This window comes from Chiroxiphia lanceolata, chromosome 6 (assembly GCF_009829145.1).
Source record: "Chiroxiphia lanceolata isolate bChiLan1 chromosome 6, bChiLan1.pri, whole genome shotgun sequence".
NCBI classification, from domain to species: Eukaryota; Metazoa; Chordata; class Aves; order Passeriformes; family Pipridae; genus Chiroxiphia; species Chiroxiphia lanceolata.
This window is the reverse complement of record NC_045642.1, coordinates 43,290,413-43,316,469: the sequence shown is the minus strand read 5'-3', so window position 1 is coordinate 43,316,469 and position 26,057 is coordinate 43,290,413. Positions and strand designations below refer to the sequence as shown.

Below are 26,057 nucleotides of genomic sequence, written 5' to 3'. Positions count from 1 at the left end.
AACTCAGTACCACCACTATCATTTCACTATTATTCCTACAAGCCCACTTAACTACTAGGAGAGAGATGCAAAAAAGTTTCAGCAAGTTGCTGTGAACTGTTAGTGATTGCCCTAAAGAAAAAAATAAACAAAAGACTTAAAATTTCTCTTATCAAGGAATCTTATATCACTACATGCACAAACAGGTACAGAATTAATTCCTGGAAAGCAGACTCGTCTCTGCTCCATGCCATTCTCACATAGGTAGGAACTGTAGAAGGCACAAAACTGAAATATTTGTATACTTTACTTCCTCTCAACCCCCTCCATGCTTCCTAAACCCAGAACTGGCATACACAGCAAGCAAAAGCACTTCTGCAACTAACACAATTTTTATTGTATTCATGTTCTGTGATACTACTGAAGACTCTCATTTCTTCTAAGGAGTTATTATTTTAAAATACTTTGTGTCTAATACATATAGTATATACACATTTGATTTCTGTTTTCAAAATGCTATCAGGATGAGTCATCATCAATTTGTTATGAAAAAAGAAGGGAAAGTAGATATGCATTGTTAATTCTACAATTAGGACAGGGAAGTCAGAGAAATGCGCATGCAGTAAATATTAGAAGGTGAGAGAAGAGAATGAGGGATAAGCTTCTAAATTAGGTGACTTCAGGATGAAAAAAGTAAATGAAATCACAATTCATCACATTCATAGTAAGCAAAGAATTTCCAGCTTTCGCTAAGCATTAAAGGAGAATTTCCCCAGTGCAGTAAGCACAGCATCAGATTTTCCTTTGCAAAGGCAAAACACAGAGCGAAAGGAGAAGCCAGCTATTAAAGCCCATTTGGAGACATGGCACAAAGCTGTAGTTCCTCCCAGCAGAGGACAGTATTGACCCACAGTAGCTTGTTTTACTCCAATTCCCAATAAAGTGCTCTGCCCTCACACAGGCTTCAAAAACATCAAGTCTATTAATAGCTGCAACAGGACTAAAATACACTTTCAAATTTGGGACTGTACTGGTTTCATTGTATGGATATGGATTAACCATGTCAAATGCTCTCATTAGACAGACCATACACGTGCTTTCATTGACACAACAAGGGTGTGCATTACAACCTCCACTCTTGCCAGACAATAATGTGCACCTCAGTCAGACTTTAGTTCTGAGCACTGCATGAAGTCCCATCTCTGCTTCTCAAAGAAAAAGAGGAAAATAAATAGTAAAACTAAGAGGATGGAGCAGGATACTTCATGAGGGTAGCCTGAAAACACCAGGGCTCGTACTTGGAGAGCACTGGGAAAAATAGGAATGAAGTTTATAGAAGATGGAGAAGGTTAATGTAGAACTGCTCCGTGCCAAACCCAGCAGTAATAGAACTAGAGGCCCTCGCTGAAACTTGTATGAAGTCAGTTTAAAATGGATTTTTAGAAGTACTTATTTACATAGAGGGTAGTGAACTTCTGGAGCTTGCTGCCACAGGAGGTCATGGAAGCAGGGTCAAAAAGAACCAGAACGAAAAATGAACACCAAGTACACAAACTGATACTAAAGTAGCAAACCAGAAAGTCACTAACAATGAAGAATCTGAGAGCAAGTTTGAAAGGACAGACCAAGAAAGCAAGCACAAAGGAAGACCTGAGGAAGAGAAGATAAAGGGTGTTGAATAGATACAAGATTTCTGAATTCAATCTTTTCAAAGAAACAGATCCACCCCAATCAGAATCTCCATTATTCAAGTGTTTGTTGTTCTAAATTATTTTCTTAGGAAAAAAAAAACCTAGCTTGAGAAATCTAAAAAGCACCTGTGTTTAAGGAAAAAAGTGTAACTATTTCCATAGCTGACTTGAGGTATTATTGAAAGACACATTTGGACATTAATATCTTGACATATAATCAGGTACACCAGAACTTTCAGCACAATAAAAGAAAAGGATAAAAATAATCCTTGCGTGTAAAACCAAAGCAAATCCTTGGCAAGAACAGAGAAATGCTAAGGCAGCTCCTGATAACCACAGTTCAATTGTTAAACCAAAGGTTCAAGAATGAAAAAAAGGGAATATAATTAAATGACTGGAATGCATGTCCCATAGTGAAGAACATTCAAATTCAGTCTGTTTAATAGGTAGAGGTTAAAAGGTGATCCGATTACAATCTGTGAGTACCTGTGCAGAAAATGGAATGTAGCAATAGAGGGTTCTTCAGTTCATGTGACAAAGGAACAGTGGAATCTGGAGGCTAAAAACTGAAGTTAAAGAAATTCACATTTTAAAATATTATGACTTATTTTTACCTGAGGGTAATTTGCTTCTGAAATAATTTACTACAGGTTATGGTGTGTTCTCTGCTACTGGCAAATTTTAAATTAAAATAGTATCTTGTTTTCTCTAAAAGATACAGTGAGACAGGAATTAATTATATAGCAAATCAGCCTAGATTATCATAATGGTTCTTTCTGGCCTCATAACCCATGAATCTTTGTGTTTTAATGAAAACAACAGATGCTTCAGTGCAGTTTCCAGGACAGATGAAACACATCCTTCCCAACTGTTAAAACTGCCTGGTAAAGGAGTAGATGCTGCTGTCAATTCTGGTCTCACTTGTCACCAGTGCTTTCAGTGAAGTTGTTTTATATTTTCATGTGTTTGTGATCCTACCTTGCAACATACCATTAAAAATGAAGGCAAGTAAAAAGTCTTGGACAAAAAAACTTGATTCTATAGTTCAAATATATAAGCTTCAAGAACTAGTTTCTTAGAGTTACCTGCTGCAAGCCAGAGAAGAAAAATTTTCAAGTTTTACCAAGGAAGCTTTCTGCCACCAGAAGAATCTGCATAGCACTTCCTACCTTGTAGTGTCATGAGCAACCTCTGAACTAATTTGAAGGCTTTTCAGTATGGCAGAATACTGATTGAAACCCACACCTCTAACTCCAAATGAGGCCATGACTGACTCAGAGTGCTGTCCCTCACTTGAACATAGTGTCACGCTGGGACAAGGCTTCCATAGCAACTGAGAAGAAAGCAAAGCAATAAAACAGTGCCCATTTTTATCAGATGCTTCCTAAACAAACACAACCTCACCTGTTCAAACAGAGACAAGCTTGAATTCATCCCGTGTCCGATATCTGTATCGGAAAAGGTCTGAGGGAGTCAAGGACATGATTCTTGATACAGACATACACATCTACCTCACAGTTATTTTGGGAAGGAAAGTGGAAAACAGAAAGGGGAAAAGAAACTACTAGCAAAAGCTATGCACAGAGCATTTGAAAAGTAACTGTCATTCCTCCAATCTTCAAATTGTTTTATATTCCAAAAATTAAACAAGAATAATGAAAAATTTGGTTTTTCCTTTCCCGTGAGGACTGCTTCTAAACAATCTTTTAAAAAGGAATATTAACTGTTCAATGCCTTTGTTTAATGAATTTGACCAGTATAAATGGATGGTCAGGGATGGGATAGGCCAAATACACATGGACCTGATAATCAGCAGAAGAATTTCATGACATCTGAGATGTTTTGAGGGAAAAAAAAGATATACATTAAATTGTGTTTCCTATAATTTGCTGAGAAAGACGAGTTTGTTTTAGGCAGAGCTAAAACAAATAGACAATCTAATTTTGAGGTTTCTTAAAAATAGCAACTTTGCAACTCTGAAGCATTCAAGGAATTTCTCCAGCTAAACTTATAAGAAGTTTCACTCATGGGTTAATGAGAGCTCTAATCAGATGGCTTTTCACAATGATGAAAAGCATCTCTTCGCAATCAAGTGAAGTTGCAGATAGAGAGGTAGTGACAAAAAGTGAAGAAAAAATATGTGCTAAACTTGGCCAGTGGCCAATATAAAAATTCCTCTCAAAGTTGGTGCTATTAAGGAGGAAATATGATTTCCAGTGCAGGCTGGATGCAGGCATGCTCCAAAGGCAAATGGCTGTTGATCGCCTGGCAAATTAGATGACCACCATGGAAAAGAGCAATAACTTGAAGGCTGCATATGTTTAGCTAGCTATGAAGAGCCCTTCCAAAGTTCAGCCAGATTTTTCACCTATTTTATTCTGTGTATCACCAATTGCTTTTTTCTGTCACAGGCTGCCCCCTTCACCAACTGTCCATCCCTCAGAAGGGATAACTGCAAGACATTCAGACTTTCTGAGGCTTCCTTAAAGGCACCTGCACTGAACCAGACAAGTTTCTGCAGCTTAAAAAAATTACAGTTTACCCACTGGTTTATCAGAACTGTGTTTTCCTAGCCTGCTCTGATGAGCAAGTAGAAACAAAATCACCAGTTAAAAGCGCTTTACATTCTGTTTGGGGCAGACTATCTATGAAGCAATCCAAGGCTTCAGTGATGGGCAACTAAAGCTGCTACACTTGTTCACTGGGATAACAACTGTAATCAGATCACAAACACAATCACCATTCACTACACTGAAAGAGTTAATTTACCTGTAATGAAAAACCATACATTGAATATTGATGAAAAGTAACTGAAACCACACAAATAAGACTCAAATATGATTTGTGCTATGCTGAGTGAAGTAATGCAATCCTCCATTTGATCTGAATTATGTTTAACAAAGAATAGGTGTTTACTCAGCATTGAGGAATATATACTCAGTGTAGGGAGCTGAGTGTGCCACTGCAGTGCAAGCTGCAGGCTGAGCTTGAGCTCTGGGTGGCAGAAGCCTGAGGCAAGAGGCCACGAACTAATGCTGGCCCTTTGCACAACAAAGGGCACAGGACCCCTGGCCCAGCCAGGTGACCAGACACTCAGAGACATAGCAGGAGCCGAAAACCCCAGACTTTGGTGCACTTAGACTGTGAGGGCTTTGTTCAGGGTCCCTCCATGGAGGTACCCTGTTATTTTGTTATTTAGTTATTGCACCAAGGTAAAACTATTTTAAGGATCTGCTATGGGAAACTTAGGGTCAAGCTGGTAAGGAAACCTGTGTTTTCCAGCTGTGAGAGCAGTGTGTGTAGCTGTGAAGGGGCCTCTACCTAGCTTAAATGCTGTGAGTTTAACTGCCAGAGTGGCTTCCTAGATGGTCAGATGGGAAAGCTTCCTTAACACCCAACTAAAAATAGGAGCAAGGTGAGTGGAACACCTAAACAATAAAGCAGAATTATTTCAAGATTCCCTAATATTTTTTTCCACCTTACAAATCAATTATAGATTCTGAATAACTTCCAGTTTTATGGAAAACTCCAGAAGAGAAAAGAGATTGATTTAGTTCCAGAAGACTTGTAGGAAGATACAGAGAAGCACTCCCTGAAGCAGGATATAAGGAGAAAGGGATTCAAGGTGCCAGTAACAAAAGGACTGAAAAAGGCTCAGTGGAATTTCTTCAGCTGGTTTAGTGAGAATATTTCTTTAACAGATACAGAAAACAGAGGACCCAGGATTTCACTGTGGTCACAACTATCCTTTGACCCAAAAAGTGATATCACAACGGCTCCATGGCCATCAGTGATACGGCAGTAGCCATGGAGTCTGCATATGGCCAGGCATCGGTATGAGGCCGTTGTGGTGTTACTGACGACCCCACAATTACATCTTGTGAAAAACATGATGGGAATATCAGAAATCATATATATTTATTTGTGGAAATAAAAGGGATCACACTGTCTAGAGGGGGTAGAAACCTTTATATAGTTGAAAGAGAAATGCATCTCTTGCTCTGAAGGATTCTGCATTAGTCACAAAGACTAAAGCAGTTTCCCCAGCTACCAAAAGGCACAGCATGGGTGGCAGTAAGATTAAGTAGAATTGGTTGTAGCATGAACTATTATTCAAGGATGAATACTCTTTTGTGATGGAAGGATCAAATCCTCTTCTTTCCTTGCTACAGAAACTTCAAGTTCTTCAATAAGTGAAGAAAGGGATCACAGAAAATAAGGTATCATTTCTGGATTTATTAAAATATCACTTTCCCACAGATTTTTCTAAGCAGTGGTGAAAAAGTCACCTAAACTCAATATTTTCTAAAATATATTCCTCACATTGTGGTGGTCAATTTGAGATCATGGAATCAGTTTTGCAGAAGTGCTCATTAGCCAAAATCTGTAAGAGAATAAATACAGCAAAGTGTTTAAGGCATTTAACTGTGGATTCAGGCACACAAACTGAACTTTCCTCTTATTTATGTTATATTCAACCTCCATTTGGCCTAGTAACAAAGAATAAAAGCTGCAGAACAAGGAAGCCAAGATGGCCAGCTGTGATGCTTCTCACATGTTCCTCTGTGTCACAGCACATTGTTTAAGGCCATAGACAAAGTCATACCTCATGGTAGCCCTGAAAAGCAACTTGTATCTTGGATGTGTTTCTGCATATAAGAAGGACATAGAGAAGATATGTCTGTAGTATACAAATATTCATCCATAAACAATAATGAGGAAATCCTGTGTTCTACGCTGAGCCTATGCAGTGCAGAGCTAAAACAAGACAGAAGAAATAAACACTTAACAGCTACACACGGAAAATCATTCATTGGTGCATCCAATGACTGAAAGGCACATTCTGGAATGTATGGAGGCAGAGAAGGAAATAGTGTTGTACTCTGCTAGAAATCATGTATAGTTTGGAGAATTGCACTTCAAGAAAGGAGTGGAATTATTGGAAAGAGTCCTGATGAGAGCAAGAAGAATAACCAGGGCTCTAGAAAAGAAAAGTAAGTTTGAAAGGAGACATTATAACAGTGCTCAAATAGAAAAGGGCTGCTACAAAGCAGAACGGAACAATCTCTTCTTTGTATCTATGCTGAAAAGGCCAAGAAATAATTGGCAAAAATTACAGCAAGAAAGTGTTACAATTGATGTTAGGAAAAGCTTTTTTAATTTAAGAACAGCCAAACACTGGAAAAGATTGCCTGAGGAGCAGTCATTGCTGGAAACCTTTAATTACAAGCTAAAAAAATATTTGTTGAGACTCAGATGTCATCAATTTTGTTTCAGGATGGTGGAAGTATAAGGGATTAGATAACCTCTCATGGTTCATTCCGGTTTTATTTTATATGAGTCTGTGTTGGGTGGGCAGAGGAACATGTGAAAGGGCAAATTTTCCATAGCTAAAGACTTTCCTAGCGTTTGATGCACAGAAAGGAAGAATAAACCTTATATTAACACAATTCTGACATCTCACAGATTTTAAGAGCTTAAATTTACAAATGACCTTCTTAGCTAATGAAGGCTTGAGAGCTCAAAAAAAAAAAAATTCATCATCACAGCAGCTTATTTACCAGAACACAGCAGTTGACTTCAATTACATTCATTTCGGTATTAAGCTTATATAGACATCCACCAGTTACAGCATACTCTGCTCCTCCCAAGTGCATCCTGAAATCTCAGATTTGTCTAGCAAGCACAAGCTAAATCTGTCTAACTTGGTTCAGTGATGAGTAAGTGAGGAAATGATTACTGTCAAGTGTCTTACGGATTTCATCTGAAAGGCAGAGAGGAATTATTTTAGGATGCCCCCATTGATCATTTAAGGCTTGAACCTTATTACACAAGACATTGAAAATTGTATCAGACAATGACTTAGCAAATAAAACTCCACTTAGTGATTGCATTGTATTTCAAATCCACCTAAGGTTGTGCAAGTACTAAAGATCTACCTCAGGAAACAGATCTGTTTAGTATGGCTGGGTGAATGTTTCCATCAGGATGGCTTTCTAACACAGAATTCCATTTCCCGAGCAGAGAATTAGCAATGAAATGCTTCACTTCAAGCCGTAACAACCCAAAATGGCAAGTTTAGTTTCATCAAACTTAACAGAAAACTTCTGCATGAACTTACCATAACATAAACCAGTATTTTCTAGGCATTGCATTTACTGTCAATAGCGATCCCCATTTTTACCTCTGGTCTGCGTTCCCTGGGGAAATGCTTTTACATGACATAATGTCAGGGTCCCACCTGACCTCAGCAGAGACACATGACTGCTTTTGCCACAAAGCAGCTTAATCATGTAGTCTGGTCCCTATGGGAGAATGGGCACAAGGGCGCCATAGGACAGCTACCACATGGAACTGAACTGGACAGGAAAATACAGTTCTTGTTAAACTGGCTCCAGAGTATTTGCGGTCAGCTCAATAATCAATATGAAATAACTTGAATCAGAAAATATCAGAATACTACATATTGATTAAGTTTTGAAGATTTGATGGATTTCCATTAAAAAAAAGAAAAATCTCACCAGCAGCAATGAAAACAAATGTTGGCTAGAGGAACTCCTTTGGAACAGAAACTCTTAATTTCACTCAGCTTTACACTTCAGTGATAAAATGTGTTTTAATGAGAACACTACTGTTGTTTAACATCTTCTGTGAAAATACTGAATAGATATTGCTTGCTCACAGGTATGCAGTTTTTCTCCACTATCTATCTTCTCTAGCCAATATGCCTTGAGCCTGCTTCACTAGAATATCCCTGGCAGATACAAGAAGATATTTCAGACTCCATATGCCAGGCAAGCATTAGTCTCACTGCTGAGGCTTCCAATGTGCTAAGCCAATTGTGCCAACCACAGTGGCATTTTCCATGTTTTTGTCATTTGTCCAGTAAAAAACAAATTGAAAACATTTACCATTACATATGGGAGAACACATGCCTAAAAGTGAGCATTGCTCAAATAACAATGTGATTAGAGCAAGAGAGGAAGTATTTTTATTTAGTATTGCATAGACTAACTCTACACTTGAAGGGGTGCCACTGAAGCAGGATGGTGTCACTGCTTGTAGCTGGATGGTAACACCTGAGGGTGCTGCATCCCAGCATATGTCTCCCTCCCTCAGCCTTAGCACAAAGGTCTCAGGGGCGCTGGTATCTCCTTCCAACTGCAGTGTCAGCCAAAGAAAGAGGCATACCTTCAGCTAGGCTCTCCTCCTGTGAGGGAGCAAAGACACTCTGGGTATGCTGGAGAAGTGCCATTGGCAGGATGGCACTATCCCACAGCTGACACCATCTGTCACAGCGCACTTCACAGGTAAGATGGACTGGTGAGGAGGAGGACCTGCCTCCATATGTCTAGAGCAAAATACCGCGGGATTCTAAACTTTTTAATGCCTCTCTTGTTGCCCTGTGCAAAAACCTGCCAACACTGACATGTCTCCGGGATCTCTTTGCTCACCTCTCTTCAAATTCCATGGCATGGAACAAAGTTCAAACCCTCCACAGGTAGGATTTCCCAAACATTTATCTCAGCTGGGCCTTATGTTGTACAAAAACAGGGAGGTGATGAGCGAAGTACTTTCTTGAATATTTGCTGTAGAGGGCAGGGAATATAATTTACTCCCTACTTGCAAGAGACATCAAGAGAAAAATACTGTCTTCTTATAATCCCCATCTTCATGTGACAAAAAGAACCATAAATTCGTTATGTGTCTCTAAAAACTCTCTCACCTGTGATCTCCAGCTCTACAGATTGTAGCACTAATGAAAGGAAGAGGGGAGAAAAAAAATTTAAAAGTAAATATCTATCTTCTGTCAGAAGCTACCCAGCTGCACCAGTCACTTTAGTACACAGTGCAACACTGTCTGAGACCAATTAAGGAAGGCTGGGAATGGAACAGTTCCCCCTCACCAGCTCATATGCTTTCATCTGGTCTTCAGAGAAAACCTTCCTGACAAAACCGTCTTCCTTGCCCCCACCATCTTTACAGGTTCTAGGGGAAAAGTATTCATACATGGAAAGAGCCCAGTGGCAGTACCAGCATCCACCAGGGCTGTTGACAAAACTTCACCTTCATCCCTTATTTGACCTGGAAGCTGCATGCATGGGGTGTAAGTCCCACAGTTCCTGGGGCACAAGAGGGGATAGGGAAGCAGTCAGTGCAGCCCGAACTGCTGCCACAGTGAGAGAGCATTAAGGAAAGCATGTGAAAGGAGAAAGAAAAAAAAGCAAACAAGGGTGACATGTTCCAGTGGAAGCACTGAAATGAGAAACAGAAACAGGAGGCAGATGAGGGCCTGAGCACCCAATCCAGCATCAGACTACATTTCTTTCTCAAAGTAGGTAGGCTGCTGCAATCAGGAGCAGAGAGAGCTCTTTGGTAAGGAGATAGGTGAGGACTGGAGTCAGCACTGAGCTGACCGCACAGTAGGCCTGATTCTGCAAAACACAGAAAGCTTTCAAAGCTGTCAATACTGTCTCTGAAGTCCACCTATCACTATGTATTTTTTCTTTCAAAAAACAAACAAACAAACAAACCAAAACAAAAAACCCAACATCCAAAACCAAAAAAGCAGGTTTTTCCCAAAGGGAGCTGGAAAAAATACATCATTCCATTGTAGAAACATTTCTATAAGAAATTTCTACAGAACATTTTAAGTTACTCTGTGACTATTAGTGTCTTGGCATTAATTTATTTAATATTGCATTATCTCCCACTCCGCCAGATTTACAGAATGAGAAAGTAAAACAGAGGGAACTGAATTCATACAACAAGTCAACAGATGGTAAGAAACAACATCCCTTCTTCCTAATTACTACCATGTACCTAAAAAATAGTTGGAGGAAATATTTTGGTGACATAGATTCATCTCTTTCAGCTTCAAAATTCTGTAATGTAAATATTGAATGGCAATAAACCTGTCCCTCAGTTTGTTTACTTTTACTACAATGCCATTTTAATTCACTGAGGCATAGGGTTCCCATCTCCACTGTGTGGAGCTCAGTTTTACAACTAAGAGAGACTGATCTCACATCTGAGAAAGCTTATTTGATACAAGCCTAATTTACAACACTTATATTTTCTGTTTTGCTCAGTACTATCTTACTGTTTAAGAATGAACTATAGCTGATCTTAAGATAACACTGTTTAAACACTAGCAAAAACCAAAATGGGCCTTAACCAGCGTTTGGCCAAAATTCTCCTAAACCTTTCTGTTTAAACAGACTTTCCATCCATTTTAGTCATTTAAGTCCCAACAACCTTTTCCTACCTTTACTGAGCATTGAGATACTACTCTGTCAGCAGCAAACAGTCCCAGAACATGGTGAACTTCCATTTCTGAACTCACCTGCTTTGGAGGAGTGGGTTGAGAATGGGGCTCTGCTCTGTTATTACCCAGACCACATTAACCAGGATATAGAAATTATTGTTCCACCTATGTGGTACTCAAAGAACCTACTGTGTCTCCTCTATGGCAGTTTTATTTTCCTTGCACAGAGCAAGTGTTGTCAAAAATAGTAAAATACATAGAAATCAGTCAGCCATTCTTTTTCTAAAATACCAAGAAAGGTTGTCTGTGAATTATATTGCCCACTGAAGGAAAAAAGAAGGGAATAAGAGGAAATGGTTGACATAGTCACAAAACTTTAAAAAAAATCCTGGAAGCAAGGACATCTATATATTTCTCATTGCAGGACTGGTGGCTGATGTTTGGACATGTAATCAATCTACATGCTATATTTGTTTGCCAAGATGTACCTACGTATATTTGCATTTACATAAAAATATTCATTACTGTGCATACATGCATAAGAAGCCATATGTATTTACATACAAATAGATCTGAACAGTGGTCTCTCTATTAGTAGCTACTATGCATATATATGGGTTTATTTCTAAACAGTACCTGTACACATGCTACTGTATGTGTGTACATGTGTATATGTGTACCTGTCTCTTCACCTGTGACTTTTAGGCTATGTTGTTGTGGTTAAATCCCAGCACCATATAGTCACTTGCTCACACACACCAACCCAGTGGGATGAGGAAGAGAATCACAAATAAAATAAAAGGTAAAACGTGTAGGCTGAGATAAGAACAGTTTAATTACGGAAATAAAATAATAATAATAAAGTGAAAAAGGAGACAACAAAAGAGAGGGGAATAAAACCCAAGACAGACAAGTGATGCATCATACAATTGCTCACCACCCGCTGACAGATGCCCAACCCATGTTTATTCAGTACAGTAAATTTAAGTGTGCTTATGGTTAGCATTAGGAAAATGCACATCATCTACCTGTGGATCCCCACATGCATTCTGTTCTTAGGCAGGTGTGCAACCAGCAAACTGCTTGTCATTCTGATAACAGTTATCCTTCTCTTCTCCTGAAAGTAGCTCACAAAGCAAGAGCATATCTTTTTAATGAAATACTATGCTGGTTTTGGCTGGGATAGCATTAATTTTCTTCCCAGTGGCTAGCAGGAAGCTATGTTTTGGATTTGTGCTGAACACAGGGTCAATAGGATAGAGATGTTTTTGTTATTGCTGAGCAGTGCTTACACAGAACCAAGGCCTTTTCTGCTTTTTGTACTGCCCCACTGGTGAGGAGGCTGGAGTTGCACGGGAGGTTGGGAGGGGACACAGCTGGGACAGATGACCCAAACTGACCAAAGGGGCATTCCAGACCATATAACATCATGCTTAATATATAAGGTGAGGGGAAGAAGGAGGAAAGGGAAGACATCTAAACAGTGATGGTGTTTGTCTTCCCAAGTAAACCACTATGTGTGATGGGGCCCTGCTGCCCTGGAGATGGCTGAACACCTCCCTGCCCATGGGAAGCAGTAAATTAAATCTCTGTTTCGCTTTGCTTGCATGTGTGGCTTTTGCTTTTCCTATTAAACTGTCTTTATCTCAACCCACAAGTTTTCTCAGTTTTACCCTTCTGATTCTCTACCTGACCTAGCTGGTTGTGTGGTGCTTGGCTGCTGGTTGGGGTTAAAACACGACAAACATTCTACATGAGGATGGAGTTACCATTTCCTAGAGAAAAGACTGGTGGAGGTGAGATTACACCAGAATCCTTTTGACTGAAAATTCAGCCTTTCCACACCCTCCAGTATATCTAGAAGTAAGATTTCAGTTCAGAAGTTGCAACTAACTTTGCTGTACGTGACACTGGACTGTGTGCTGAATGGGACTTAGCAGGATCTAAGCATGCTCCTTCATACATTTCTTTTTCTGTCACCGTGGCATGGTCAAAACTGAAAGGAGCACAGACAAGGGAGGAAGCAAAGAAAATGACAACAGGGGCTTTTAAGTGGAGTATTTCGAACATAAGCTATACTGAGTTGGGCACGTTATTGCCTACAGTCCTGTTCCAAGCTCAAATAACTCAATATCAGGTCTGATTTTTTACTACTTCAAATAGGCAAACAAGAAAAAGAAACCCCCACAACAATAACATACAAAGCACCATGTGCAGAATATTAAGAGGAAAATGCTGAAAAGTACATTGCTGGAGAATGTATGTTCAGCCCATGATGCATCCCAGCATCACTGTGTCTTGCCATTCCCAGGCAGTCATTGTTCTGCTTGGCTTGGGTCCTTCATACACAAGGCGCTCAAAAGGAGAGGATTAGTGATGATGGTTACAGCACACTGAAAGTGCTACTGTTTTCTATAGTATATTATGTTCTTTTTTTCCTCTTTCTTCCCATAGGGCACCACACTTTGAAAGGGCTGCACTTTTCAGCTACTGCACACTTCCTCATTTTGCTTTGGGAGCAATACAAATAGTAACCAAAACAGCCAAGTTATTTCCCTAACTCCTCAGTCACTGTCAATAGAGTCTGTATGGTTTTAAAACACAAATTCTTTGCCCTTCAAAGCACAAGCTGTTCTGAAAGCCACAAGCCTGACAACTCTTACTGCAAACCCATCATTTGCATGCAGGTCTATCAATAGGTATTAATAAGGATAAGAATTATTTTCCAAGAGCTTCCAAAAGGAAAGATGGGTTGCGGACATCTGTCCAAGATCCTGTTAGTCCCTAACAAAGCTCCAGAAAAGACAAAAATTCTGAACTGCTGTTTCTGCACTGTGCTACAAACTAGTTTTGTCCTACATAGCCTAACATGCCTCTTAAAGGCAGACCATCATCCTCTTGCCACATTATTCCTTGTTTATGTAGAAGTATTAGACCCTGAAACTTAAACACTTAAATTAGCCTGAAGCAAGAAAATAAATCCCCTAGTGTTAATTGCAGCCTGCAATGCTTGCTTACACGTTCCTGTAAGAGGTATAAAATGCATAGTAACTGTCTTCTAAAAACAAGTTTCATTTTCGCAGACTGAACATAAAATCTATGCCATTAATGGAACAGTACTATTACATTATTACTATAAATACAATTACTATCAATTATTACATGTTGAAGAGTCTGGTGTGGACAGGGAAGTGAGTAGGTAGCAAGTAGCAGGTAGCAAACTGCAAGAGACAATTTCCAATGACACAATAAAATGTAAGGATCATCTTGTACCACCACTTACTAAAAACTTAAAACTGGTGGCTCATTTCAATGTCCTAAGATCCCCTGCATGAAAAAAAAATTAAGGGCAAAAAGAGAAAATATGCAAACAAGTGTATTTTGCTTTAAAGTTTCTTCTAATTTTATGGAAGAAGTGTTATTAATAAAGTTTTCCAGGTGCCAGAGAAAGACAGACTGAGGCTGCACACTGGGGAAAGGGACTGCCAAAAAACATTCAGTCCCAGCACGACTGAGCTACAACCACTGAGCAACTTCCAGATACTGCAAAGCAGTCATGACACCTAAGGTGGTTTCTGGAAAAGAACAGTAAGATAGCTAAAATTCAGTTTACTTATCACTTTGACATGCATATAATAACATATACTGAGACACATTATTTCAGCTCAGCCCAGTGCCAGATTATAGATTTAGGATCAAAGACTGTAAGCAACTCTCACACAATGGGAACCGTATCTAAGCCTTCCAAATGGTGACTATGAAAAACGCGTGCATGCCTTGGTGCATAACCAATTGAACATGAAATGCCTTTGTAAAGCAGTTGTGAAGAGACCTAATAGTGATTCTTCAGTGTCCGAGTAGGAAGCTATCAAAAAAGTACACAGAAAAGGCAACTGAGTACGCATATAATATTAGTGAAACCATCTAATAATACTGTAGCCTGACATCTTGCCTGTGTTTTTTTAAAATAAGTTTAAAAACTTCAAAGAGCAGAAAAAATTACTGCAGTGGCTTCAAACCTCAATCTTACACTATACTGGGTGAGCTATCCAACGAATTCCATCTATTGCACCCAAAGGCAGGTTACAAACATATCCAAATCTACATGCTACAGGAATCTCCATCTGACAGAGATCTGCCTTAGTTTAGGACATGAAAACATAACCGTATAGCCAAATCACAACTATTCAGTTTGGAAGTAATGTGTAATGTTTCCTAGTGATCCAATGAACCAATGAAGTCTTCAAATCACTACAGGATGCACTAGTAGTTAAAAAAAAAAGTTATCTCGATACAGAAGTCCATCATAACAGCAGGAAGGCAATGTTTTTTTTTAAAAGGTTCAGCTTACAAAATTTGTGAAGTATGCAACATTTTTTTTTTCTGTCAGATATAAATACATGAAGAACCTGAGTGCTTATATCAGAAGAAGATGACAGAGTATTTTGCACTCCATGATATTAAAACAGGACATTGACCAGCTGCCAGGAATAAATACACTTTATTTTCAATTTCACAGACTTGGGTCACTTGCTCCTAAGTCTTAAAAGAGCTGAATGAGAAGATTTCTGATCCACTGAGGTTTATTTTTAATCTTGAATAACAGAAAGATAACAGAAGAATAAAAGAATGATAATGTTGTTTGAATGCTTTAAAAAGCCAAACAGGACAAGATGTGTAACTGTAGAAGGGTTTAGCCTGCAGGAAACTTCAACCCTGGAGGAAATAGCACAACAGCTTCTATTTGAAGTGCTTAATAAAAACATTAGAGGAATAAAATACTTAATATCATTAGACCTTCCTGTGTAAAAGGAGTTTCTGTTAAGTAAACCTGGTATAATTTGAATGACAATGGTAAAAGCATAGATGAAACATTTTTTAAGGCATTTGACTGAACATTAGAAGACAGCTTTGCTTAAATAAACAGCGTACAAGAACAAAACAGGACATAATATTAGATGTTCTCAGCTGACAACTCTCAAGAAGTATTTGTCAGTGGGGTATCATTACTGAAAAGACACATTTCTAATGCCACCATAATAATCCATGTTTGATACAATAGTATTAAATATCCTATCAAATACCTAGAAGTAAATATAAAAAGCACTGAAGCTGATACTTGAAGGTAACACCAAGTTTGGTAGATCACTAAATAACCTTAATGTCAGATCAGTCATACAGAGTGATTCACAGAGCATAGAAGTCCAGGCCCTTTCAATCCAAGCAGCTTCTAAAACATTTGAATATTAAATTATATAAGCTTACAAACATGGAAGACAGGCCATGAACTACAGAACTAGGAAGGGGAAGCTGCATGGGACCTGCACCTTTGAAAATAATTCAGGAAACATCAAAGGAGAAAATGTGAGCTTCCAGTAAAGTGCTATCTATAGGCAAAAGGGCAGTTCAGCCTCAGGAAAAATGACTAATATAAGCAATATGCAGCATTGACACCATACGTACTCCAAGTATATCCTAATGTCTACACTTTCTTAAAGAAAGGACTCTAAAAAATTGTGAAGAACATATCAAGTAGCTTCAACATGATTTGAGAACAAGAACAAACACCTTACAGTAAAAGACAAGGAGCTCCATTGGTTTAGTTTTTCAAAAGACAAATAAAGAAAGGAGTTGATTGTAGCAGATTTCTGAAAGATCTTTGTTCCAGTTGAAAACTGTGTCACAACAATCAATGTTTAGGAGCCACTGTCAGACAAATTCCAGATTAAAGGCCCAATTTCTTTTCTAGTAGGGAGCAGTTAAATATCACACTAACTTGCCAAGGAAAGTAATAGATTGTCTTTTAATGCCTTCACACCAAGGATGGTTAAAATACAACCCCCAAGAGAGGCCCAAAATTATCATATTTAACATGGGGAAAGTAGAAGAAAGTGAGGCTTGACGCTTGTTGCTTACAAACATTCTCAAACCACTTATAAGTGGGGATAATTAGATAATCACCTGAAGGCTGAGCTAGCTGGGTATAGGGCCTTAAAATTCTCTGACATTTTGAAACCCTTACATGCCACAAATCACTCAATTAGGAATAGGACATATGACTGCAGACTCACTCTGAGTAGCAGGCATTTGTATTCTGCTGAGTTAAGCAACGGATCAGGTGTTATGCTTTCTGACTTTTATTCCTGATTCTGCCACTTGTCTGTTGGATAACTTTTGACAGTTTTTCTCATTATTTATTAGTTAAGAATGTGTGTAATAATGAAATAAATAGTGCCAATACATCTCCTTCTCCAAATAATAATTCTTTACAATTTAGTTGCTTTTTGTTTTTATACATGTTTACTGTTAAGTCCCGAGTACCCAAAATGCAAAGAAACGAACGTGTAAGGAGAAGTCTTACTTGTCCTTAAGATATCTTTAGCAGCAGCAAACTGAATACAGAAAATGACAATCACAGTCCCATGGCAAACGACTTTTGTAGAAACACTTCCAAGTTAATACACTGAAGGGAACAATGGCCCTCCTGGTGGGAGAAGGTGGACATGGTGACCTGACAGGTGTTTACTGTTTCTAATATCTGCTATTCCCTGGAGCTTGTCCCAGTAGGGTAGACGCTTTTTATCCCTTTTTTACACAGCACCAGTCCACCTTTTTGAGGAAGTAAAAAAATGCTCCTTGTTTTTTAAGTCTCCTGTAAAAGTCAACTCCATGCAGATTCAGTGCTCAGCAAAAGGGTCCAGTTGGGCAGTAATAAACCTTCTTAACAGTTACTTCCACAGTTGCAGCCACAGCGAAAATAATATCAATAATCACTGTGTGAATATTAGTCATGGATGGAAAGATCCCGAAAATCAAGTTAAGGCCCAAGAGCCATCTGTTGCTACCACAGCCCATACTGATCTAGAGAGATTCTCCTGCTGGAAATCTCCCTCCAAACTTTTACAGAATTCCCAATTCCATACACGGAAATATCTTCTGTAGTGAAAGATAAATGCTTTTGCAATGCAGCTCAACATGCACAGCTGTAAAACTGCTTCTAATATCCTCATTTCTGATCAATTGTTTTGGGGGGCTTAGTAATTACAAATGGTAAAAGAAGCCAAACTGTTTTGCACTTCTCTGCAAGCATCTGGGATTCATCTTTTCACTTAAGCAACTTCCTCAAATGTAGGGTGCCTCCACACATCAACATTTGTTTTCATTTAAACAAACATCATCATTACACCTCCTGCCAACAAGGGGCATTCCAGCCTTTTCTAACCTTCTGTCTCTGTTCCTCCAGCTCTTCCTAAAATATCTCACTTCCACATCTACACATCACTGCATAAACCTGTATGTCAAAACTTAAAACTAAATTGATTCTCTGCTGCCTTCCCCCTCAGCCATGTAGAAGTCTTCAGGGACATGATCTTGCTCTTCAATACTTGCAACTAAAGGATTATGTGTATCATGGCCTCTGATGGGTTGTGGCATTTTGTAGTTAATAGAAGGCAAAGCAAACAGAATATCTACTTGGAAATACCGCAGGGAGCCTAGAAATGGTGCAGCTGCACCAGGAAATATTTAAACATAAAATCCTCCATATTACGTTGGATCAGTATCCTATATCTGAAAACCGCTTCCTCAAATATCGCGCAAGTCTAACAGAACAGCTATGCAGCAACACTCCTCTAAAACCATTTCACAGACTCCACTTACTGGGGGCTGTGAGAGTCTGCATGCAGAAACTGATGTCTTTATATTTTAGATATCATCAATAATTTTTCTTCTGTAGGTTTTTCCAATCACAATTAACATCCCATGGCAAGCATTTCCATTTCTTTAATTGCTGTCATACCTTGAAGCTTGCCCTGTTTTTGTCTTTTAATGCCACTTACTCCTTATACTTGAAAAGAGACTGAATGACAGTACACTTCGATTCCTCTCCCATAACACACATGATTTTATGCCCCACTATCATACCCTTTTTCCATCAATTCAAAGAGCTGTAGTCTGTGTAGCCATTTCTTATATAGAAGTCTCTCTCATGACCTTTGATGATCTTTGTTGCCCTTCTCCCCTTTCTGAGATTAAAAGGACAGGCTGACACTGTCCAGTGTGGTTTTATTTAATGACATCATTATATTTTCTGTTTTGTTCTTATTCCCTTCCTAAAAATGTATAACATTAGATGTACTTACTTGCCAAGTATTGACCACTGAGAAAATATTTTCAAATAATTAGTTAATAAAACATCAGAATCAACTCAGAAAACATCATTGCATATGCATAATTTGGATTATTTTCCCCCCCTCCCAATATATATACCTCAATTCGTGTTTACACACATTTAATTTTATCTGCCATTTATTTGTCCAGGCATCCACCATTAATAGGTCATCCTCTACAGTTCTGCAGACAGTCTTCACCTGAATACTTTCATATTCTCAGCAATATGTATGCCTTCTCCATCCACATCCTTTTCCATTCATAATTCCACTAAAGAAACTTAAGACCTCAGCATGGATCCCAGAGGTCTTCTTCACTGGGGCCCTCCCATGGGAACTATTTAGTCCTATATTCTGTTTTTTACCTTCCAACCAGTTCTTCCTCTGTGCAAGAACCTTCTTTCGTTGCATTTATTTTTTCAATTCTCAAAAAGCCTTTTCATGGGACACATCATTGAAAGACTTTTGAAAGGTAGACTACACTTACCAAAACTCTCCTGTCCATGCACTTACTCCGGCCTCAATAAAACCAAGGAAGCTCCTGACTGTGCCAGTTCAAACACAGTGCTAATACTATTCTTAAGCACCACCATCAAGGCTTATCTGCTTCACTCCAAATAAATGGAGTCTGTGGAATGGTTTTAAGGGAGTACTGTCACACAGCTGATTTGTTAGACTTGCTGGGTATTTGAGGAGGCATTTTTCAGATCTAAGCCTTTGACATGGCTCCCCACAATATCTTTCTCTCTAAATTGGAGAGATATGGATTTGATGGATGGATTGTTCAGTGGATGAGGAATTGCTTGGATGCTCACATTCACAAGGTTGTGGTCAATGGCTCAATGCCCAAATGGAGATCAATGACAAGAGGTATCCCTCAGGGGTCTGTAGTGGGACTGTGACTGTTCAGTACCTCTATCAGTGACATAGACAGTGGCACCGAGAGCACCTTCAGCAAGTTTGCAGATGACACTAAGATAAGTGGTGCAGCTGACACTCCTGAAGGACAGGAGGTCATGCAGAGGGACCTGGACAATCTCAAGAAGTGGGCCCATGGGAACCTCACGTTTTAACAAGGCCAACTGAAAGGCCCTGGAGCAGGTCCAGAGGAGAGTCACAAAGATGATCAGAGTGCAGAAGCACTTCTCCTGTGAAGATGGGTTGAGAAATTTGGAATTGTTCAGCCTGTAGAAGAGAAGGTTCAGCAGAGACCTACCTCATTGCAGCCATTCTGTACTTAAAGAGGGCTTATAAGAAAGATGGGGACAAACTTTTTTGCAGGGCCTGTTGCAATAGGACAAGGGCTAATGCTTTTAAACTAAAAGAGCGCAAATTCAAACTACATACAAGGAAGAAATTTTTGACAATAAGGGTGGTGAGGCAGGGGCAGGGGTTTGCCAGAGAAGTGGTGAATGCCCCATCCCTGTAAACATTCAAAGTCAGCAACCTGCTAGTAGAAAATGTCTCTGCTCATTTCAGGGGCATTGGACTAGATGGCCTTTAAAGGTCTCTTGCAACCCAAACCATTCTATGATTCTTACCAGAAGGTGTCCCTATACAAATCAAGTCGTTCTATTAAACTCCAGTTGCAAAACCAAAGGGGACACAAACACTTAATTTCCCTCCTCTGATGGATGCACAGGCAAATCTAGTCTCCAGAATAAATGTGGAAACAGCTGGAATCAAGTTTTTAAAAACCATCTGTAGTTTTCACACAGACCCAAAACTCGTAAGAAGGGATAGAAGAAGTGATTTAGAAAATGCACTCAATGTCAAAGCTGTCCTTTGGATTATTAATGCATAACTTTATGTGAAGCTCACAATGAGATGAAAGTTATTAACCTAATAAGTTACATGCATAATTAATTTCTCTTATGATATATGATTTGTGAAGTTCTAACAAAATGTGTCACAGAGGTTGTAAACATGAAAACTAGCCTGAAGCAGGAAGAGCTAAGCATATGCTAATTAGAGAACATACAAGAAATACATATTAAGAAAAAAGCAGAGAAGAGAAAGGAAGTGACAATGCTGCATTTCTATGTGGTGTACTAGTGTGCAGTTATGAATAACAGGAAGCAGGCTCAGACAAGGAGAGAGAAGCAGGCATACCACACTCAGTAAAGGAGCATGGAGGCATTCAGTGCTCTCATTACCTCAGATGAATGCAACTTCAGGACAAATCAACCCTGGAATATAAACCAGGGAAATGGAGGAAAGCGCTCAGCTGACAGCTTACCTGGTTAGCTGAACACTGAAGCTGCAGACAAAGGACCCATTCTTAAATATGAAAACACCATATACTTTTCTTGAGCTTTGCTTTGTAACCAGTTTTAATAATGCAATTGATTGTTTAACCATTGCCTGGACGGAATAAATAAGCTGGGCATCCCCAGTAACAGCTTCTGCTTGAGAAACATGACAAACACAGCAGTCTTGTCCTTTAGAAGTGACAAGTCATCACAAGGATCATGGCTTATCAAATTCTTGAGAAAGCTTTCCTCTTTGCTATAGGTGGTTTTCTTTATAGTTCTTTACATCTTTGAGATGGGTGATATGGCAATCCCTCCTTTGGGAGGCTACAACCAACCTCTCATTTATTCAGTTGCCAAAAGTGGTTATAGGGCAGCTGCAGAAATCCAACTGTGATCACGTCATCAGTACCAGAAGGACAGACTTCACCTTACCGTCTCATTGGTCTTCCAAGAATAATTGAGGTTTTGAAGACAGCCATAAAACAAGTAATAGAATGCAAACAGATCTTCTTAGTTAATGACCTGATTTGTTGGGAAGACGACCTAGCATTGCTACAGCTGAAACACAGACTTGAAACCTACATCAGAGGTGTGAGAAAACTGGCCCCTACATAAATCAGAATAACCACCTCTCCTACCCACTGAGATAACAGCCATATTGAGCTCATATTAGCTAAAAACAGCAAAGTACCAAACCTCCCAGGATCTGCTGCATTTTTAACAATATGAGGGAAACACTTTGCTTCCCCATTTTGCTGTCCATGTGATAATCTTCCCAGAGATTGGGAAATTTGTCATCAGAGCCTGGTCCAGATTGTTACAATGGTTTGTCCAATCCAACTGCAAACATGAAAACAACTGTTCTGCCCTCCTAACATTTCACAGAAATGTTTTAGTCACCTCAAATGTTCCGAATTCCACTGCCAGATCTTTTCTCTGACAAGAGTTCAGAAAGCATCAGCATACTTATCTTCATATCTGTTCAGGGCTTGAAACCCACTGGAGCACTTCACAAACAAAACCAAACTGGAAAAGGAGTACTGGAAGGCAGCTGAGAAGAAGGATCAGAATGATATGGACTTGATCAGCCTTCTGAAAAATCACTAGCTTCATTCCCTGTTGTTGCTGCTACTGCCTCATGTTGGCAAGTGCACGCAAAAGCGGATTGTCCACCTACCTCCTGCCCCAATCAGGGGAACGGCTTGCCTCTGGCTGGCATCTCACTGCATTCAGCTGCAGTAAAAAAGGGAAATCTCAAGGACAACCAATCCAGCCAGGATGTTCTGCCAAGGTTGCTGTTCCTAGCTGAGGAAATGGTCCTTTCCATTTTTCTCAGCTAGAAAGAGAGAGAGAATGTACACACACCCCCGCCCATTATCCTAAAGCCCGCAGGTGCCAGCAATCCAAATAAACGTAGAGCAATTAACAGAATTAACACAGCTTTAAATAGCTTGGCTCACCAGATGCGGACTCCTAGCAGGGTTCTATAAAATGTAAAGTTATTACAGATAAAACCATTAATCATCTGTTCAGAGACTTGTTCTAGATGCAAAGCCCATTTCACTTAAAATGGCTAATAATCCGAAAGAAAAGCACAGATTTAACAGGAATGATTATACCATTCTCAAGCCCCATTTACAAATGCCATTTTTCATCTCTGCCACCATTCCCAAACCTCTGTGTTCCCTTTGCTTGCTAATGCTGATACAGTAAGAAAGCTTTGCAGGCATCATTCAGAGTTACCTCTTGGGGTGCTAGAACTGAGACACCACCTCTTAAGTCCCTTCCACTGCAGACAGAGGAGCTTAGTGATCACACACTATGCATTACTGCTTTCCTGGATGCAGTTGTTACTGTTCAGCTGTGTGGCATCAGCCCCATGCAGCTTACAGATAACCCATGCACTCCCTGATGTATTTATGTATTAAGGTGCTAAAATTTGTGCTTAGGAAATAGGACCATTTAAGTTTTTCCAGTAGCCACTGTATACAATATAGCAATCCTCCCGATATCCCCGTAACACCTGATAAAATAAACCCCATTTACTACACCCATGTCTAGATAGCTACAAGAAACAGGGGTGGGGGGCAGACCCTAACTCATCTTTGAGCTCTGAAGTTACCATTTCTAACACACTTATGGAACTGTAGCTCAAAGAGTATAAAATCTTGTGACAAGTAATTCAGAGCTTAAACTGCATCTTTCCATATATCCATCTTATTCCAATTTAATTGCTTAGCTATCTAGATACATACACTGTTAATCCTAACTAAACGAATTCTGCCTGTGCAGTTTGAAGAAAGCAGGGAGATAAAACAATCCCAAAGCACAAATATTCAGTGCAACAGACATCAACAGAGGTCGACTAAAGCCAGAGAGCAGCAATGACAATTAGAACAGAGAGAATATCAGAGACAATACAAAATCTGGTTTTATTATATCAAGCCCACTGCCTTTTCCATGCAGTTCAAGTAACAAAATGCCTGCCTCCTCCTGTGCTACTCACACTTGACAGATAGCTGGCTCACTGCTACAGAGGAGTGGTGGACCTGGGAGGAGTCATCCAGCCCACCCGCTCAACATTCAAACCCCATCATCCTTTCCTGCCTCCCTTACTGGCAGCTGCAGCAGCCTGGCTTTTTCTGGTGGGTAACAGCAGGTCAGTCTTTGCCCATTGCTCACAAAACGCATGCACATTTCATAGCAATAGTCTAACTTTCAGGGTCAGTCAAGGAGATTTATGTAGTGACTGCTGCTCCCAAAGAGATGACACTTGTCAAGCAGCTGAAAGCGCCTGGTTTATACACATGAATGTAAACAGTCTTTCAACTTCTCTCTCTCATGTAATTTTATTAATATTAGCATATGGCAGGTCCTGACTCTCCAAAACTACTCTCATCTCTATTTCTATCTGACAGTATAGGATCGATCCTTAGCAATCTCTTCAGTGCAACATAAGGAGCAACACATAAAAACATACCTATTTCTTCTCAGTATTCATCCAATCCAAGAATTTAGTCAGCTCAGTGAACTACAAAGCCAAGTAAACCAAAAGAAGCTCATTTACTTTCGTTGTAAGATGAGAACATCAGGCTTTGGACAGCCAATGTTCACAGCATCCACTAGGATGGTATCACTTTTGACTAACAGCATACGAAAAAGACAGCCAGAAATCTTTGCCACAGTAACTACTACGAGTATCACCACTGCTCTGCTCATGACTTTGGACTCAGCTATGTTTGTCTATCAATGTATCCTGTCTTAGTTTGCTCATTCTTGAATGGAAACGGATTAGATCACACATTTATGTAATGACTGTTGCTTTACTATGTCCATTCTTTAGGGCTGGGTTACCAGTTAACTTCATTATATGCAAAAAACACAGGCTATATTGCTCCAGTCTCAGTACATTTTCTGAATTTGTCAATATGAATATAGTTCTACATCTGTAAACACTAATTTTCTGAACCACAGCACATCCCTGAAAGAAGCTCAGCAGGAGTCAGGTTCATCATGCAGGAAAGAAAACCCATTCCTAATGGTCCTACTGCAAAGCAATCACAGATAGCCATAGTACCAGGACTGAGTTTCAGGAGGACAGCTCAGTTGGGATTCACTGGAATGCTGCATTACTGCTGTGACACATCAGCCTCCTGGCTACACTGCCCAGTGGTGACAGCAACCTCTGCTGTTAGCCTCCTCCCTAGGTACCTGTTCCAGTGGCAGCTGGAGAGAGTTAAACTGGGTTAGACTCCACTTCATTGTAGCTCCAAGGATTCTCTTTAGTTTATAAGTATGGTGGCCGTGCACAGCTCAAACAGCCCTGCAAAAAACACCTCTTACATCTGCTGCATAGAAAGTTTAATATCTATGTTTGCCCATCAATACTCACTTTAAAAGGTATGCTCAATCAACATATACACTCTATTAATAGAACTTTGGCTATTACTTTTGTAAACTTTCTAAGAGTGCAGTAACTTTAGCAGTTCAATGCCACTGAACTGTTGATATGTGAATTATCCTTTAAATTAACCCCCAACAAAATGTGTGCACAGATGATGACCTAGAACACCTACAAGCTGCTGTCTGCCCACCGATAACAGTTCCAGAAAACAAGATACTACATTGTAATACATGTGGTCTTCACTAGCACCTATATTTGTTTAATTTGTGGACAGAGCTATGAGAAAAAAAAGGAAAACAAATAATTTTTTCTTCTGGGTTCATTACAGCTACAGTATTCTAGAGTGTCAGCTATATGAATTGCATTAAAGAAAGAATTTTAGGAGCCTAGTGGTTTTTTCAGTAGACAGCTGATAAAATAACATCTCCTCCACCTCCTGTACCAAAGTCAGCTAAAAATTCAGCTCCTGTCTTTGGCTCTCCCATGGTTTACTAATTGAAAAATAACTCTAGCACTTCATTTTCATACTCAAATGCATTCACTGAAGATTAATTTCATGAGGCAATTTAGAATTCTTTTCCAGTTTAACAGGAATACTTTCCATGGATAAATGAGCAGGTCATGAGTACACTTTCTATAGATACATCATAAGTACATTACTGTTCCACTTTCTATGTGGCCAGAAACATTTGATGAAAGAGACTGATCAATAACTGAGGTTAGCTTATGTTATTTTGCAACAAACCCTCATCCAATATCATTATGCCAGCAAAACTCTTGTTATGGATGCAT

General features: G+C 39.4%; 1 protein-coding gene across 26 annotated transcripts in view; it reads right to left on the bottom strand.

Annotated features, from left to right (window-relative positions):
- The window catches only part of NRXN3 (neurexin 3), a 1,006,081-nt gene that overhangs the window by 686,759 nt on the left and 293,265 nt on the right, over positions 1-26,057 (bottom strand). The window lies entirely within an intron of this gene.